The sequence below is a fragment of the Neodiprion fabricii genome, chromosome 2 (assembly GCF_021155785.1).
Source record: "Neodiprion fabricii isolate iyNeoFabr1 chromosome 2, iyNeoFabr1.1, whole genome shotgun sequence".
Classification (NCBI taxonomy): Eukaryota; Metazoa; Arthropoda; class Insecta; order Hymenoptera; family Diprionidae; genus Neodiprion; species Neodiprion fabricii.
In genome coordinates this window covers 5667795-5686876 of record NC_060240.1, presented here as the reverse complement: position 1 = coordinate 5686876, position 19082 = coordinate 5667795, and the positions used below count along the sequence as shown (strand labels likewise).

Sequence of the window (19082 nt, the reverse complement as noted above, 5' to 3'; positions counted from 1 at the left end):
CGGGTGAACATACACTGAGAAAAATCGTTGAAAAAACTGTTTGAATATTGTTGGAATTAGGAAAAACGAGGTACGCCTAACCATTTTGCGCTATCGTCGATCCTTTTTCGTAATCGCAACGCAAAATCATTTTCTGAGGTTTACTCTACTTTTTTAGTTAAACAAGGCTTTAACGTTTTTTTCAAATTTCACCCCCTGCTAAAATAAAAAAAAAGTGAAATAAATCCAAGATCTTTTTGGGTAGATGTAAACATCGTACTAAAAAATTATGAAAATCGAAGAGGGTGAGGTACACGAACTTCTAATTTGACGTGGAATGTCCGATGTATACCACGGAACGTTGTTATATGTATATAATGTACACGTGTACGTTATTGGATAAGTTCGTGGCGTGATTGATTCGCGACATGGGCATATATACGTACATAACACGCGTTCTATATCCTGAAATGTGCTTACGCCGAGATCCATTATAGACGGGGATTTTGGGCCAAGGGAAAGCCGCGTTATTGATTACCGCTGACCGTATGGTAAAGCGCGTTGTTGTACGCAGGAGGAACAAAATTCTCCAATTAACGGGTTCCGGTCTACGGAACTTGTTATCCGCTCTGGGGGCGCCTCGCGTCCAATCATACGTCAAACTTCGTATCTATCTCTATAAATTTCGGAAGGGTTGAAATCTGCAGGCTGAACAGATATATTTGGCACGGCTTCGTAATTCACTGAGAGAAATTTTTAGTTCGTTTCATTTTTTGCCACAATCGAAAAATATAGTTATAGTTATTTAGATAACAAGGCGTGATAATAATTTACGCAGAGATTGCAGGAAGAGGACTTTGGGCTAGCTGAAATTCAACTTATGTACCTGTGAGAAATCACAAGGCTTTTTAGAAATGCCTTAAAGATACTTGAGAGCCTCCCTGACCTCTTTCAAATGTTACAACACCGCATGTTTTGACTTGCAATTAGATCCGCAGATCGAAGAATAACCGTCAATTTATTTTTACGGTGTGTAACAGACGCACACCCACGTTTTTGTCAGTAAGGTCGTGCCTAGCTGTCGTACGTGATTTTAGAATCGATAAAAACGGTAATCGTGGAGTCAGTGACGAAAAATTGGCTATTGTAATCTAAAAATAACTTGATAGAAATTATTGCAAAAAGTGGCCGGTATACATACCTGTTATTAGTCGCTGAACGCGTATTACAAAACATGCTAAAACAAAAGACACGCATATTTCGAAATCTTAGTTCCTTAAATATTATTGTAAGATTAATAAAACAGCGATTTTCCCCCCAATTTTTCGTTACGATAACGTTACTAATTTCTACCTCATCGTAGGATACAGTCGATCAGGGGTCATGCCAGTAGATGTATCATAATCTCGACGATTTTTTATCGTTGACAAAGACAAGGATTTTTGACATAAAATTCATAAGGGTAAGGACGTATCAATTAATTCAAAAACAATACTTTAATTATTCTCAAATTTTTATCTCAACTCTGAATCTTTGCCTGTAAGAGAGTGGATTTTCCCCGTTTAAAATAAACGTGTTTCGGACACATTCTCGGTATATATACATTTTATTGTAAGAATGATAATGTCAGCTCAGTTAGTAGCACCGATCCCCACTAAAACCTCGCAGTTACAGATTTTCTTGAACATTGTTATATTTGTTATTCGTGAAATAAAATATATTATACCGACAATACGTATCTGCAACACGTCTGTTTTAAACAGGGGGAGGAGTTGTAATAAATTCGAGACAGACATCTGAAAAAATTAGCCAATTGTTTCTCAATCATTTGAAATTTATTTGGTGGTCGGTGCAGCAAACAGTCGTCAACACCCCATATACGGACCACCCTAATTTATAAACATATATATATATAATATATACATATATATATATTTATTATGTGTAGCAGTAGATTATACTGTGAAAAATTTATGACAAACTTCTATGAATTGCGGCGTAATGATGATAATAATGTTAGACTTCGAGAAAAACTCTAGATGTTCGTATATACATACGATATCCCTCGCATACTATCATACAGATATATTCTGCAAAGCGGATGACATCACCATTGGGGGGGGGGGGGGGGGACAATAGTTCTTTGAGCGGAGATGATACACGGAGACGTCGGTTTCTCCCCGCTTGGCGCGTCGCGGAGCGTCGGGTCTGAGCTGACGACGCTGGTTTTCAGGCCTCTCATAATGCGCGGCGGAGAATTTTTCCTAGAAGAGAGTGTGTATCTCGCGATCTTCCTCTCCCTCCCCTCCTTCACCCTCTTTTTCTCTCTCTCTCTCTCTCTCTCTCCCTCCCTCTCGCCGGCGTGCACCGATAACTTCTCTCGGGATGCTTCGCATGTGTGAAGGAGGAAAATAGAGAGGCGAGGCGTGCGGCTTACGTAAGAACAAGACGACCGGTTATTCGGAGGATCAAGGCAAACCGGTGTTGAACACACACGCTCAGGCGGCAAAAACCCCTCCCCTTGGATAGCGGCAGCCCCTCCTCGCCTCCCCCGCAGCGGCATGGTTAAACATAGCCGTAGCTGTCGTAGCTCTAGCCCCTCACCGTCCGCCATTATTTCGGCTTATGTTCTATCCCTCGATTCTCACTGGGCGAGATCGCATCCGGAACCCAAAACATCGACGAACTACGTATACCACGTTGAAGCATGCATTTTCCCTTTTTAGTAAAGTTCCTTGAAACTGGAAGCACAAGGGGGTTTTTTTTTTTTTAAACGGGGTCGGATATGAGAAATTTTCAAAATTCAAAATGGTGGAATTCAAATGCATTCCGCGTTTTGAATTTTGAAATTTTTACGTTGAATTCAATTTCATCGACTTCGAAAACCGGCCCGAGTGGCAAATTTCAAGCAAATCAGATCGGTTTTCATATTTTCAGTCCGCCATATTAGATCTGCTATTTTGAATTTTGAAATTTTTACGAAATTACCAAGTTCCACTCTTCTAGTTCCCATAAACTTTTTTATAATTATGCAAAAAAAGTGACAGCGATATCTCAAAAATTGAATGTCAAACTTGAATAACCGATTCAAAAGAGTTGTCTCATATACTAGACACTGTGTTGCAAAGGGATACCCTGTCCTGAACCTAACCTAACTTTTCCCACAAACGCGTACCTACTTCTGCAGTTATTTCCGATTTCGCCATTACCCAAAACCCAATGCCGGTATTCTCTATGAGTAATTGATACCTATTTGCATTACATGCCGATTCTTTCATTCGATGTATATACAACAATGTGAACCTTTTTTGAAAATATTTTATGATACAGAGTTGCAATTTTTCACGTTATTCTGTTGTTTTAGAACCCATCACGTGACACTCTCTCGCAATCTATCCGCATTGCTGCTCTATACTTTCTGTTTTTTTCCTCTCAATATCGGTCCTTGCAAGCTGCGTGGAAGATATTGTTGCATCGACAAATTGCCAGCAGAAAAAGAAACATTGATACAACGATACATAATAATATATATATATACGTAAAAGGCAGATTAATTACGGGAACGAAGTTTGAGCGGTGACGCGAAGTTAATTCCATTCTTTTTTTTTCTCATTTTTGCCATTCTTCTTTCCGATCGGTCGAGGGTCTCAGCTCTTTTCTCGTTTCTTTTCTCTGACGGCAACTGTATTATATATCCTGAATTGCCGCGCCACTACGGTGATCCGTCCAAACTGACTGTGCAGTACAGTAATTTCAGTCAAGTAGTTGACCTTGCGACTGCGCCGAACTTACTGTACATTATAACGCCATACATTATACCTATAGTATCCCCTGTAGACTCGCATGTACAGACTTTTCGATTAATTCGGACGCATTCAAGACCAGCGGTAGAGTCCGATACACCACTCGCTTGGCGTGGAAAACAGACGCCATTGGTGGCCTTGAACGCGTCAGAATCAATCCGAGGGTCTGTACCTACGTATCTTTACTTTTTACACAATATACAGTCACACGAGGTTTTTCTCTATGCAAATTGGGTTACGACTTTAAATCTTACGACAGTTAAACGGTATCGTAGAATAAGATAGAACGACTAAAAGTCGTCACGGAGGTTACATCGAACCTGTTAGAATTATGCTGTGTATATTACACTGTACACAATATACGGGTGATTCGCCCAGAAGTAACTTACGGCATGGGTAAGCTGTTACGGCTCGTTTAATTATTTCGCAGCGAGTTACGCTGACACGTATTTCATGTCTTACGTCACATCCCGCGTTCGTGATCCGGAAGTCTTGGCGTACACATCATGAATTCAATTATCGTTAGAGTTCGTTCTGTTTTGTTCAGTCGCTCCAACCTTCGCAGGGCTTTATTCGGTATGATAATGTGAAATTTTCGATAACGTATCGCGATGAAAACGTACTTGGGTTTTAACACAAGTAAGAAGTAGGTACGAGAAAATCCGATGTTTTCACAGATGAGGTGACAATTAATATACCAAATACATCAGAATTATCTCCCTGTCAGAATATTAATGGGGTGTCCCTTTGACTGTTCATTCAATTTTAACTTGATTTCTATTTCACGCTCAACTCATGCAACGTGTATGATACGAATTATTCTTGATATCGAAAGATTTATGACACGGCTGAAGATATAGCCATAAAGGACTACTTCCGATTGGAATCTTAGTTCAAACAATGTCAGCCGTCTTCAAACCGTACCGTAAGTAATAACTCTACAAGTTAGACATACCTAGTTATCATATTCGATTGTAACCTTCACAGAAATGACATTCTGAACAGTTCGAAAGAGGTTAGTGTCAAAACTTGGAAGGATTAATACTTGGAAAGGCCCATATATCAAAATTTCAAACATACCAATGAGTGACACTTTTAAAAATCAAGATTTCGAAAAATTCATCTCTAGTTATTTTATTTACGCATGTTTGAAATTTCGATATACATCGGCCGTTCCGAATATCGCTCTTCCGACTGTTGACCTCCCACCGTTCGAAAGTGCAAACGACATCGGTTAGCTGTAATAAAAGCAGCCAGGTTTTAAATATCCAAAAGTACAATAGCTGACTACTAATTCCTGTTACACGTAAGCTGAAAATAGTCGCGCGGCTTAGGCGAGGACGACGCCATTTTGCCACCGTATAACCGTCGTATTATAAGCTAGGCAGACTGCAGAATTAAGGCTACTGGGCCGTCGGTGCCCCACCACCTCGTCCTACTTGCGGCCCTGCAGTCGCGCCCTACTTATATCAGAGCTAATGCCCTACAGAGACACATGGCAGAATTGTGCTGTCCGCACACTTTGAGAACGTAATCGAAACGCGTACGTACCTACGCTTGTTATGCACGCGTGTATCGCCGTCTGGGGGCGTTGCGTCGTCTATATCTAATCACAAACCAAACACATCCATCCCAGTTTCCCGCTTCGTTGTCCCTCCGTGAATGTGTAGGTACGTACGTACCTGCATCGCATGCCTGCCAACCTTGTACGGTAACTCTATAACCTATACACCTCTCAAAGAGAAACCGCGCGTCCGTTCCCGCACGCAGAAAGCTTCGTGAACCCAGCTTCTCGCGTAACACCTCCACCATATTCGCAGCGTCATATGTGTGCCGGCAGATTACAGCGACTTCCGGTCCCCGGCGGGCAAATGTTATACTCGCGCAGCGTGCTCTCCTCTCCTCTCCGCGACTCATGCCTCCCTCTCTCTTCCTCCTCCTCCTCCTCCTCCTCCTCATCCCCTCTCCCTCTCTAGCCAGCCAGCTATTCCTCTACACGTGTCCTTGGGGTATCCTTGGCGTGGTGCGGAGGCATTAGTCGACGGAGGGTTTCGTGCGCTCTCCGTGGGACGGGAGGTGATGGGACGTGATGGGACGGGACTAGAGTTTCACCCCCACGATCGGGAGATGGCCGTATAACCAAACAGCCGAGCGGGCACCCGGCCAGGGCGTGGCCTACGCACCCCCGCGTTTCAGGATGCCTAACGCCATCTTGAATATCTGACCCGGGTGCAGAGGGCGATGCTTACACTCCTCTGGGGGTTAGGGGTTGACGGCTAGGGACGCCGGATACAGGCGCACCACGATATTTCGACAATTCTCCATTTTCGATCATGTCGCATCAATTGTTTATACTAACGTGCTGCGAGCTATCTTGTAGCCTTTACGCAACAACGAATAATAAATACAAATGAATCGTAATTTATTAAGTAAAATAAAAATTACATATCCGTTGTAATACACGATTCTTTGCGGGAATTTTTTAAGGATATTTACTTTGGAAACATATTTAATATTATTTATAAATCGCAGAAAATTGTTATAAAACCGAGTTAGTTAGCATGGCGAAGTTAAAGCTTTGTACATAGGTATGTGAATATATCTAACGCCATGATCGTCGACGCGTGATGTCATACATACCCCACGCATTACGTGATCGCAATTCAAAGAGCAAGGGTATAATAATATTTGCAACCCAAAGGAACTCCATCATGTATATATGCGGCATTACTGGCAGCGCAAAGATGAGTATAATAAGTATAATGTGTATTGTCCGTGAGAGATTTTTCCTACAGACGATTATACCTACCTACACTGGGAATTCGTCCTACGGATTATATGCTTTTCTACAACGCGAGCATGTTTTAAGCGTTTTTCCATCCGCACGCAAAGTACCCGCTTCTGCGACAGTCGAGTGAGTCTGCGAATGCGCATGCGCACAGTACCGAAAATACCACTTGTAAGTCCTAGGAGTTGAAAGTGGTATTTTCCGTACCCCGCGCATGCGCTGGCGCGAACAAATCTGACGTTACGCGACCCTAACCTCAATTCGTGCTTCGTGAAAAAACGCGTAACGTACTCTTGTTATATAAAGAATCGTGTGCAACAAGGAGGCAACGATCTTTTCGCCTCGCGTATTTTCAATATTCGTCTCCGGCTCATCCACGACTCATTATATTGGAAACTTACGCTCAACCCGAAAAGACCGAGTTTGCCTCCTTGTTGCACAATGTACTGTAACGTTTCAAGACGTTACGGAATAACGTAGAAGCCGCTGAAAAGCAACAACAGCAACCTTATTCATTTTAAGACATAAGACGTTTATAAAATTCTTTTATCCACGATGACTACTAGATCATTAAAAAGTGGGCAAAACGGGTGATTTCACCCTATGTAACAATAATATTTCTTATCGTACTGCATACGCCGTGGAGATCCATAGATCTATAAAATGATCTCTTAGCGTATAACAACGCGTCCTCGACGATCTGCTGCTGTTGCCGCTGCAGTTGCGTCACCGTGCGGATGTTACGCCGCCCCTCGACCGCTGCCGCCCAGTTAGTTACAGGTTTATCCAGAACCACGCGGATATTAGGTACACATGTCGTGTGTACATACCTACTGGAACCACAAACCCACTTGCCTTCTATGCCGCGCTCCGCGCTTATTTTATATACACAATTAGAACGCACGTCACCGGCAAGTTTTTTGCTCGACTGTCTGCAATTTTATCCCGAACCGACCAGTGTCTCCAATTCGATCATTTTCGTCGCTCCTAATCCCGTATAATATATATTGGGCTGTCCCAAGATATAAATAAAACTGGGGAATATTTCGGGCAATGAATATAACTTGTACAATAATAGATCGCTTGATCATTGTGTGAAAATCAGTTTTGTTTTAGTCATTTCTTGATCCCCGAATAATAAATCACTTCCGAAAAAGGTTGCAAGTTTATTGTGGCATAGATTATATACACCCATCTATATTACTTGAAAAATTCTTGTCGTTACGTTCGTTGTCAGAATTTCAGATTTATATCGGACAAATTTTTTCAGATTTTTCAATTTACTCGTTTCGGAATTGGTTTTTTTTACTTTTTTTTCTCTCAAACCTTTATCTCATGGAAGATTAAAGTCGGGAAAACAAATTATAGCACAAAAAAAAATTATGTTTTCTCATGAACTATTTAATGCATATTCCTTGTATGCACTGCAGGTAAAATCGACAAGTAAAGCTGATCACCGGTTCGGTAATCAGTCTGAACCGATCACGATTGCGATATCAAGGTACCACTATAAATAATGTCAATAGTATATAATATATCTTCTATATCTATAAGATTCTTTATTTCCCTGTAAAGGCACGTGGCGTCGCGTTTATCTGCATTTTTACATACATATTTAGTGTCGTTTATTCACAGGGAGAGATGCATATGCATACAAATAGAAATATAACGAGTGTATCATCCGTATAAAAGCAGCGAATTCTAGTTTCGCGTTCGGAAATACCTACGCCGTGCGAGAAACACACACGGATGATTTCTTGTCCACACCAGCTGTTCAAGGCTAACTCACCCAACCGTCGGCGTCACACCAACTTTCCACCCCCCACCCCTCTCCCGACAACTGGAGGTTCGCCAAAGCCGCGTTTCGCTCCGTTCCGTTCCGCTCCGTTCCGATCCGTTCCTCCCAGCACCGCGCGGCATAGACAATGTACACGTGTAGATGTGCGAACGTAGAAACGTTTAACGATCCTTCTTTTCCAACGGAGCATCTCGGCTTGCTCCCGACCATCGTTGTTGGTGAATAACGCCGAGGCAGCGCAGCATGACGTCATCTCGGTGGATTTTTTTGCGGACGAACCGACGCGCCGCTTTGGTAGCGAAGTTCACGCGGTTGAAAAGGGATCCGGTCCATTCGAGTCCAGGCTGCGGCCCCCCCCTCTCTCAAACTTTTTCACCTTATTTTTCCTCCTCTCGTCTATCTTTCTTTTCTTCGTATAACACGCGCAGACTAATTCTCTTTCCGCGATCCGCAACCTAGGTCGCTGTTCCTGCTCCTCCTCCTGCTGCTGCTGCTGCTGTTCCTCTTGCTGCCATTGCGGAGCCGTCGGATTGCTTATATAAACCCCGTTATATGTATACCTACCTACGTTGTAAGCATACATATGGTATACTAAACCGGGGAGAAAGGGGGACGCGAACTCGAGGACCAATTCAAAATGTCTGCCACGTTGCCGGCGCGGTTGCCACCCGGCAGCCTCGAGCTTTTTACCCACGCGGCGACGCGAATTATACGTATACCACATGTGTACCCAAGATTTATGAATGATTGCCAAGGTGTTGCGGGATAAGAATAAGTAATTATTATTCACGATATGAAACCGTTGATTAGTCGTTTACTGTGACAATACGCCTAAGATATAATTAGGAATTATCCTATAATTATACACGATATTATGCGAAGCCGATCCAAACTGGACAAATTAATTGACCCACATCACCATTGATGAGAAGGGTTAAGTTGGTAACTCTGCAAAACTTTTTATTTGAAACTCGTATTGTTCTTTGTTTCCCCATTCCCCCATTTCTGCGGTCACTATACGCGACTATATGTATACATATATGCAGCAGAAGTTCAGCTAGCGCGGGTTAGTAATTGGAATTGTAAACTTCACGGCGCTGAGTCACCTTTTCCCCGAAAATTAGTTTGCCACCGTGTATAATGTAACATATGTAGGTACGCTTTTTCAGTATATACACAAGGTCACAGTATATGTCCACATTTTTATGAATAATATACGCGTACATGGAAGACGAGAATTATTTAATTTATTAATTTTCACTCCGAGTTCGCCGTGCAGGTGGTGAGATTAGCTTAAGTTTTGCTGTCCGTAAAACGAGGCTTTGTAAGTTCGTATATCTGCGAACGCGTTGCGATCAAAGTTTTTAAGCGTATCTGATTACGGTTGCTGAATTATAAGAGATTAGGTTAGGTTAGATCCACCGAAAAGGGTGTCTGCAGTTCGCACGTATAGGTATCCGTATGTAACATATGACGTGCCTGCAATGTGGACAGCTGTAGGTTTTTGCATCACATTATATGCAGCGAGCTTTTAGTAGGTATACATATTGTAACGGACTGGGCGTTGCAGAATTAATAATTGGGTTCGTGAGCTTATTAAACGAATTATCAGGTAGCAAAATTGAATGTTTGGAGAAAAATTGTTTAACGGGTAAAATGCGTGCTTACAGTTTAAAGTCGGTAGCAAGACTGTTTTTACAATAATGATGATTGACGCGGCAACCTTGTACATTTTATAATATATGAGAGATCTTTCACGTCTTTTATATACGATGACTGCTAGATCAATAGAAAGGCGGGCAAACGGGTGATTTCACCCTATAAGTGCAGTTTCGTGTTTCGTTCTCTGGAGATGAGGAAGTTTCTCGTTTACCGCGACGCGGTTGGTGCAATAAGCCAACTAAATATATAATGTTGATTGCGGCCCGAACCATTGCAAATATACATAGATTAGCGATATTACTGCACTTTGATCAGCAAGCTGACGCAACGCGATACTCCTATAATTTTATATGACGTTTTTAAACATTCATCTTCTGAAACCGTCTAGTATTATAATATACCTAAAATTAATATCATAAATGATTTTAATTCTGTTGCAAATGCGTTTCGCGTATCTCAAACGTCTCACAGTTCGGTTGCAGGCTAAAGTTGTAGGTGTAATGAAAAAAAATATCAGACACCCGAACTGAAACCATGGCTAATACAAAACCAAGATGGCCGCGCGCTGTTAACACGCTTGCCGTTTCATTATAACTGCACGCTCATTTCCGGCACTTGCTTATTATCGAGCGATGTTTTATGGAAAACAAAATGACGGCAAAAGTCGTTTAGCTATGACTTCACCTCTGCAGATGGACGGCTACCAACTGAGAATTCACGGCACGGAAAGTGCTCGCACACACATATGGGCTATTCCGCGTCAACCGGATCAGTCATCTCTCAGATATTTTTTTAATTTGGCATGTGGATTGTGTAGGGGGAGTTAGATTTTTGTGCCAAAGCGCGAATCTCATAATGCAAAATTCGATTTTTTATTAACAATAACAAATTAGACTCCCATTTTTTTCAAAAATTCATAACTTTGGCAAAAAATTAGATACAATATATTTTTTTTTTTCAAATTACGCGGAAAGCTCCATAGAATTTAAAAAAAAATACGAAATGGTAAAAAAAAGTTGTTATCAATTGTTTATTTAACAATTAATTTTTCAAAGATTTTTAAAACAGTGACTGACACGATCAAAAAATTTTTTTAAAATTCTGACATGTTTCTTGAACTGTACTACAACCTGTGAATTAATTCCAGAGGGGTGTTTTTTTTCGTTTTCGAGTAAAAAATCATTAAAGGTGTCGATGCGCGTGAAATTGCGGCGCGCCGAGTCTCTACGTAACGGCGGGCGGCCGATTGCCGTCCACCGCTACCCCGCGGTGGCGTCGCAGCGTTATTTTAGAGTCATTTTCACGATGTAGGACATGATTGAAGAATCTGAAAAAAATACTGTACCTTCACAAGGCTTGCTCAAAGCGATAAGTGAAGTTTGAAGAATGTGTTTTTATTTTAAAATAAGTAGCAAGTTATGTAATTATTATCATTTATGTGCACTCTCATGGTGTGTAACCGTTATTTTGAATCTCTGTAATAAAACGGTGAAAAACACATTCCTGAAACTTCACTTATCGCTTTGAGCAGGCCCTGTGAAGGTACAGTATTTTTTTCAGATTCTTCAATCATGTCCTACATCGTGAAAATGACTCTGAAATAACGCTGCGACGCCACCGCGGGGTAGCGGTGGACGGCAATCGGCCGCCCGCCATTACGTAGAGACTCGGCGCGCCGCAATTTCACGCGCATCGACACCTTTAATGATTTTTTACTCAAAAACGAAAAAAAACACCCCTCTGGAATTAATTCACAGGTTGTAGTACAGTTCAAGAAACATGTCAGAATTTTAAAAAAATTTTTTGATCGTGTCAGTCACTGTTTTAAAAATCTTTGAAAAATTAATTGTTAAATAAACAATTGATAACAACTTTTTTTTACCATTTCGTATTTTTTTTTAAATTCTATGGAGCTTTCCGCGTAATTTGAAAAAAAAAAATATATTGTATCTAATTTTTTGCCAAAGTTATGAATTTTTGAAAAAAATGGGAGTCTAATTTGTTATTGTTAATAAAAAATCGAATTTTGCATTATGAGATTCGCGCTTTGGCACAAAAATCTAACTCCCCCTACACAATCCACATGCCAAATTAAAAAAATATCTGAGAGATGACTGATCCGGTTGACGCGGAATAGCCCATATATATGGATATATATATGGATATGTATATATGTACATACGTGTATTGCCTGCAGTTCACTCCGTAAGGTCGTTGGACTAAAACGGCGGAAATGATACGTATAACTGGCAGGATACATGAAGTGAAAAGTGCTGCGATCTGCAAATAGAACGCTAATCGGAGCAACGTATTAATACATTCCTAATATATACCTACGTATTATAACCGCAATTCAATGCTTATAATTCGCACAATCGTTGCGAATTAATAATTGCAGAATTCCAATGCGACTGTGTAGATGAAAGATTGTCTGTTAGTGTTGGACCGCGTAGCTGCTAGCTTATGTCGCGAGACCTTATTTTTGGTACGCATGTAACGTACTTGTAGTTATTCATTAACAAACAGCATGTGCAGGGATGCGAATGCCTATTTTAGATACATAGAAATTCCTGGGTTTAACGTAGATATAGTATTACAGTAACTAAAAATAGATTACGTGTACCGCGAATTCCGCGACGCTCTGTGAATTTCGGCAGCTAAACGTGATCGGTATTCGTTCTAAAATACCGTACGTTAGAGATTTCAAACGAGAATAATTATTCCTAGTTTATTTACATTTTATTCTTTTGTTCAATATAGTGAAATAGATATTTTCCTTGCGGATAGGTAAACTTGTGAAAAAACTTCATTGACGATATTACGACCAAAGTAGGACGAGTATTGGTCGAAATTCTTGCTCGGATGAACTTTGGAAAGCATATAAAATAGGATGTATAAAAATACGCTTGCCAATGTATAAACATTTCAGCAAGATAAGATGAAAGGTGATAATATTGAAATTCACGGTGCAATGTTGAATAGTTAAAAACACATTTATTTTAAACAGTGTACACAATCATACATTGTACAGAAGAGAACAATTCTAAAGATTTCTTTCGACTTAAATCCTACACTTTGATACATACTCTAACTCGTATGCAGTCTAATCGTACTTTTATCATCCATGGATTTGACCCTTCGTTAGCCAACTAGGAGGAATTCGTTCTGGGCTGTTTTTTACCTACTTAGGAATGAGCAGAAATTCTAAAAATTTCTTGGCAGCTAGTTTGAGGTTTCTTTTCGGTATCCCGACAGTCGGAATAATAAAATATTTAGTCACGCAATAAATAAAAATGACTAAACAACGAGAAATCGAGTCGAGCAACCATTCCAGAAAAAGTACGACTAGGAAGAATTCTTCCTAGGTGGCCACCAACGAACGGTTAAAAACGGCGCCTGGGCGCAGTTGGTTTTGCGAATTAGAAGACGGCGGATGCTTGTGGCAATCTTATCGCTGCGCCTAAACACTCGCCCCATAGATCGCGTAGATAATACATACATTATACGCATACGGCGCTAATGTGTAGACACGTATGTGCGTGTGTAAAATAAAAAGAACATACGCACGAGCAACGCATACTTACGTATCGTTGCACGTGCCGCACGCGCTTCGCCGCAAGAACGGTCGAGTTGAATATTCTCACGGTCAACGATTTTGCACACCGGCAAAGCGTCCCGATGCGTTGTGCCTTTACATCTGCACGATATGTGTTTATTTCTCCACACACTTACACACGCGCGTGTTACACGCAGAATTCGCCGTTTCCCCATTGCCTGATAAGGCTTCGATTATACATAGACGTAGGTGGACGACTCGAATCGGCCACTCGGTGGTGGTGGTGGTCTTGTTAGAATTGGACAATAAATGAATTGCCCTTTCGTATAACATAATTACTGTCGTTGTTATTATTATTAAATTATATCGTCATTGCGTTTCAATTTTTTGAATTTCCCATTCAATTTTCTAAATTTATTGCTGGCGCAATGTAACATATATGTAATATGTATTACAGAGTGTCGACGACATCGGTGCCCGCGACCTCGCTGTTTATATTATAATTTTAATGTCTTTTACACGCCTCGTTTGTATTACTTATGTAATATAATAGATGTATGGAACGTATCATGATGGACTTCAATTTCATTACCCTTGGCGTGTATGTGTATGGAGGCCTTGGACGACGCCGGTTATCGCACACACACACACACACACACACACTCACACCTTGTGTATACCACGGCGAATTATGACATGTATGAGAAAATTAATACGCTGTGAAACTTAAATTAAGCATTTGACGGCCAGTCGAAATTTTCCAAATTTTTACGCTTAACCTTCGACCTTAACTTTCGACCAATTGGTTTTAGTCATCGAGGAATGCACAATTTGTCCGGTTAATTTATAATTTTGCAAAATAAAAGGGTTAATAATTGGGTCTAAACGTGTTCATAACTGGTACACTAACCCTAACAGAAGTAAAAGATAAGTAAATGCTTGCGTACGAATTTCGGGTAATTATTGACATTTTCGTTAGACAGAAACGAGCACTCGTATGAGAACACGGTTTCAATCACTTCGAATCTCATGAAGTTTTTGTTGGGAATAATCGACCAAGAATTTCGTAGTTTTGCCTGTGTCTATTTACTTCCTTTTCCCTTTCCAATGCTACGTATGCATAGCCATTTTGGTTCCTATAGAAATCATCGTCAGTTATAATTTTACCAATTGACGAAATAAGGCCCTTTTTGTTCCAATAGAATTTAAATAGCTTTGTTTGACGACGTAGAAATGATGAAATGTCATCGTAGATACGAAATTGTAATAGTTGGCGATTGTCAACTGCTACAAAGATATTTGCATTTCGAGATGAAATAAATCGGACATTTTAAAACACATATTTATTTATTTGATGTAACAACCATTACATTGCACGTCAAATAGTTTGAAATCATTTATATTTTCAAATTGTTTTATTAGACTCATCGTTTTGATCGTTTCATGGCTTTTTTTAAACAATGATTATTCTACTTGTTCTGGTAATTTACGTATTGGCGTTTGTTTTTCAGATAAAGTACAAGATTTGTGATCAAAGCCTCAAAGAAAATATTATAATAAGATAGTATGAATTTCTGTCGAGTTTGAAATTCGTAAATTCCCTTTTACGCATTGAATTCGAAATCTTCATAAATCACTATGCAATCAAGAATTTTCATTAGATTCCTCTTCACTCTCGGACCTATAATGACAATGACTCACAAAGCGTCGGGTATCACTTAAAAACAAAGAACTACAATACTTGGATCATTAGAAGAAGTGGAATTAATGTTAACAAAAACAGAAAACGATCCAAACGATGCGTCTGAGTCCGGAGAGGATGGAACGATCAATTTGAATTGTGATCATGAACAATGTTTCGTTCCGCTTTTCAAGATGAACTATAATTTGTGCATTGTAATAATTGATTCATCAATGTAACCTAAAACTTCGGAAGGTAGTATTGAATATGGTTGTTATTCAAACCACTAAGAACCGTACGATTTCTGCCTGATCTTCAAACACGAATATCTTTGTAACCAAGAATCTTGGAAGCCTAATCGAAGACTCAAATTACAAATTGGAGTTCAGGCTTTAATTTGTTTCCTTGAAAAAGTTTCTATCACCAAGTTATCGTATAATATTCATTGTGCGGTTGTTTCATACAGTTCCATACCAATATGCGTCACCGAGTATAAAAGTCTGAACAAATTGTATAAAATTTTTCAGTTTAATGCTTGGTATGCGCGATGTGTTTTCTGCGATATTGCTTTGAACTTTTTCAGTTGATAATATTTGCAGCCATTCGATTATCGTAAATTAGCAGTATTGAAATCGAGAGTGGTATAATAACCTCAGCTCGAACTAATTGAAATTTTAGTGAATATGTCAAATTAATTTTTCTTTTCTTTGGGAATAGCGCGGAAGAAAGTCACACCCTAGTTGTACTAGAAGACAATCTGGAGTGGACACGAATTTCCAAGTATACTGAGATGCAGATAAATAAACGAATTACGAAAGTCACGTATCCAAAACCGTACAAAAAGATATAATACACACCATGCCATTACAATAAAAAAAATTAATTTCCGATGCATATCCGCGGGCACTGGAAAAGTCAACGCGTGTGCATGTGCATAAGGATTTCGCGGAACGGTAGGTGGTAAGGTTAGGGTTAGAGTTAGGTGAGGTTAGGTAAACGGGTGTATCGGCGCCTCGGAAATATTCGATTTCCTAGGTGCCGCGTGGCAAAGATGGCCGTCGTACTCTGTCGGCGTCAGGTTGGGTCGGTTCGGGCCGGTCCGAGGAGAAGAAGAAAATGGCGGTTCTCCGCACACGCGTATAATATACGTTCGCCGAAAAAATTCCGTCTTCTCTCTCGCCGCGTACCGGGCAGCACATCTGCACACATACGCGGTACATACCTACGTGTGCGAAAGAGATGCTCGAAAGATCCCCCCTCCCCGATCGTCCAGCGTCATTCGCACACGAAGTGGAACCAGCGCCAGATTTCCACACAGCCAAACCCCCCCCGCCCCCACATCAACGCAAACACATGCTGCTCGTTTTGTTCTTGAGTAGTTCTATGTATATTCGAGATGCATGGTATACGTGTAATAAGCGTCGGAAGAAGAATTACGAGGAAAGACGAGGCTGAGTTAGTGACGTTACTGCAATGATTCTTGTTTCGGGAAACCGGTTATTTCGGAGTTTTAGGAATCTCTGAAATCAGTAAATTGTAATAAGGCACATGTTATTCATATTTGCAAAACTTAGGCACTTCAAAATCAGTAAAAAAATTGCAAACTAGTGATTTTTTCCCCCCGTCAATGTTTCGTTACGCTATTTCGTTACTAACTTCAGCCTCGTGAGGAAAGCCGGTGTTTCGAGAGTGCGAGTTGCCGCTCTAAGGTGTGTATACGTTTTCTGAACGGTTCGTTTCATCTTTCTCAATTTCACTTTCCAGCTCTCACATTGTATAGCTGTTGCGTATTTACATATACTGTATCTTCCGAACAGTGCGCGATCATGTTGGTTGAGTTAGAAGTTGCGGCAAAACTAATGCTTCTGGAATCGACCGACCCACGCTCGGTTTTATTTTCCCGCCGATTTGAGGGGACAACTCGAAACTACGTGACTTTTACTCTCGACACAGATGCCGAGGAGCGGAATCGCCTTCCGCTACCACTACCACGTCTGCCGCCATGCAGCGTTGCGTTTTGTTACGAAAGTATACAACGCGGTACGTTGCATGTACCAACTCAACGGATTAGAAAGTACGCGGTAGGTACGATAATGTTGGCGGGGCAAGCTTCGAGAGAATGGTTCATTGCAGCATACACCAAAAACCAACCTTTGCAGGTATCAGCGTTATTATAATTATCTCCGTTTGCGTTTCCATATTGGTAATGTTATTCCGATTTTGCGTACAAGAGAACACACAGGCAAATCGTCACCTCCACACACACTGCTTTATACATAACAATAAATATCGCAGGACTTTTCTTCTAACGAATTACCAATTACGGAGCGTATATCTTGAAATGTTAATATCTTTTCATTTGATGTCTGGCTAAAACTCGCTGCAGTGGATTCCATGATTCCAGAGCCTCTGCAATTCTGACAGCAAAGGAAACACAGTTTTCACTGCTGAGTCTGGCCTTTAATCACGCTATCGTACACGTGACTCGAATATTTGGGCGCAAAGCATCGACAGGGCACAACTCCATCTTTTCTGTCCAATACAGTCATTATATGTGTATATATATATATACCATTTACATATATACGCGTAAGAAGAACAGAAAAACAAAAAAAACGGGGCGTACCTCTGCCGGATGATAAGTCATTGTGTCGATAGGAGAGAGAAAAAGACTGACTGCTAAAGCAGAGCCAAGCCAGTTTCTCACCCCCACTGACCCAGCGACGGAATATAAAAATGTAGCGGACGATATATGTCTTCTTTGTTCTTTAGCTGCTGCGGCGGGTGAGAACAACTCGTCGTCCTTCCCTTCGACGTCCGATCGGTAAAATGCTAGATCACACACTAGCCTGGCTAAAAAGACGACTAGCCACGGCCTCGTCACGTGATGATTGCGTCACTCTACTCGATTGCCCCACACCACCAGCTACGGCGAACCGGGCGGCCATCTTTACCCAGTAGAAGAACAACGGACGGCAATAGGTAGAGTTAGATAAATATATAGATACACATTTGCAAACGTCATCTCCGTGCGTGTGTGTATGACACGTTTCAAATATTTCTTTTTTTTTTATCGCTCTCTTCTTCTCTTTTTACCAGTTACTATGCACAAGAGTAAATTCCCAATATTTACTTATTCTTCCGTGACGCGACGCAGTTTTATATTTAATTTTTTCTCATCTTTGCTTTTTGTTTTACTCTATAAATGTAACAGCGCACAATCAGTTTTCACGACATTAATTTCACGTTAGGTCATCAACAACACACGAATATTATATATATGTATACGTATACATTTTAAAACTGCACTGCTACTGGTTCCAGTTCTGCAGGTGAAGGGTGGGTGCAGCTGGTGGGGGGGATGTGAACCACAGTTACTGTGAATGGAACAGGTACCGTAATCAACAGTCTTCCGGAACAAAACTGAGAAAAACAAAACAACAACTCACGAGTTTCGGTGTACGCAATAGACGGAATTCGAACAGAATTACGATCCGAAAATAAAAGAAGAAAGCTGTGGTCAGTAATCGCGGTGACCCACTTGATGCATTCAAGATGGCGTCTCTCGTTCGCCAAGTTGTGAGATTCGAACAATGCGGAAGTACCGTTGGTTGCCGATAATTCCGTACGTGTTCTTCACGCGCGGCACACCGACTTAAGTTCGATCGTAGTAGTTAGATATTAGAGCAATTTCGTGGATCACGAACGTCGCCTGCATATTACAGAGCTTCGATGTACGTGAAGAGGTGAGATCTGATTAAAAAAAAAAAACGGGTAAATAGATATAAAATTAATTATATACCGTTTCAACCGAA

The 19082-nt window shown here is 40.7% G+C and overlaps 2 long non-coding RNA genes across 6 annotated transcripts in view; one reads left to right on the top strand and one right to left on the bottom strand.

Moving 5' to 3' along the window:
• Positions 1–19082, top strand: part of LOC124174628 — a 71264-nt gene that overhangs the window by 23454 nt on the left and 28728 nt on the right. For 4 of the 5 annotated variants that reach the window (XR_006868955.1, XR_006868957.1, XR_006868954.1 and 1 more), the window contains exons 3-4: positions 18040–18249; positions 18592–18794. This is a non-coding gene — a long non-coding RNA (uncharacterized LOC124174628). Of the gene's footprint in view, positions 1–18039; positions 18250–18591; positions 18795–19082 lie in introns of those variants that run through there. The other variant, XR_006868958.1, reaches the window with a different exon arrangement.
• Positions 1–19082, bottom strand: part of LOC124174629 — a 37087-nt gene that overhangs the window by 10730 nt on the left and 7275 nt on the right. The window lies entirely within an intron of this gene.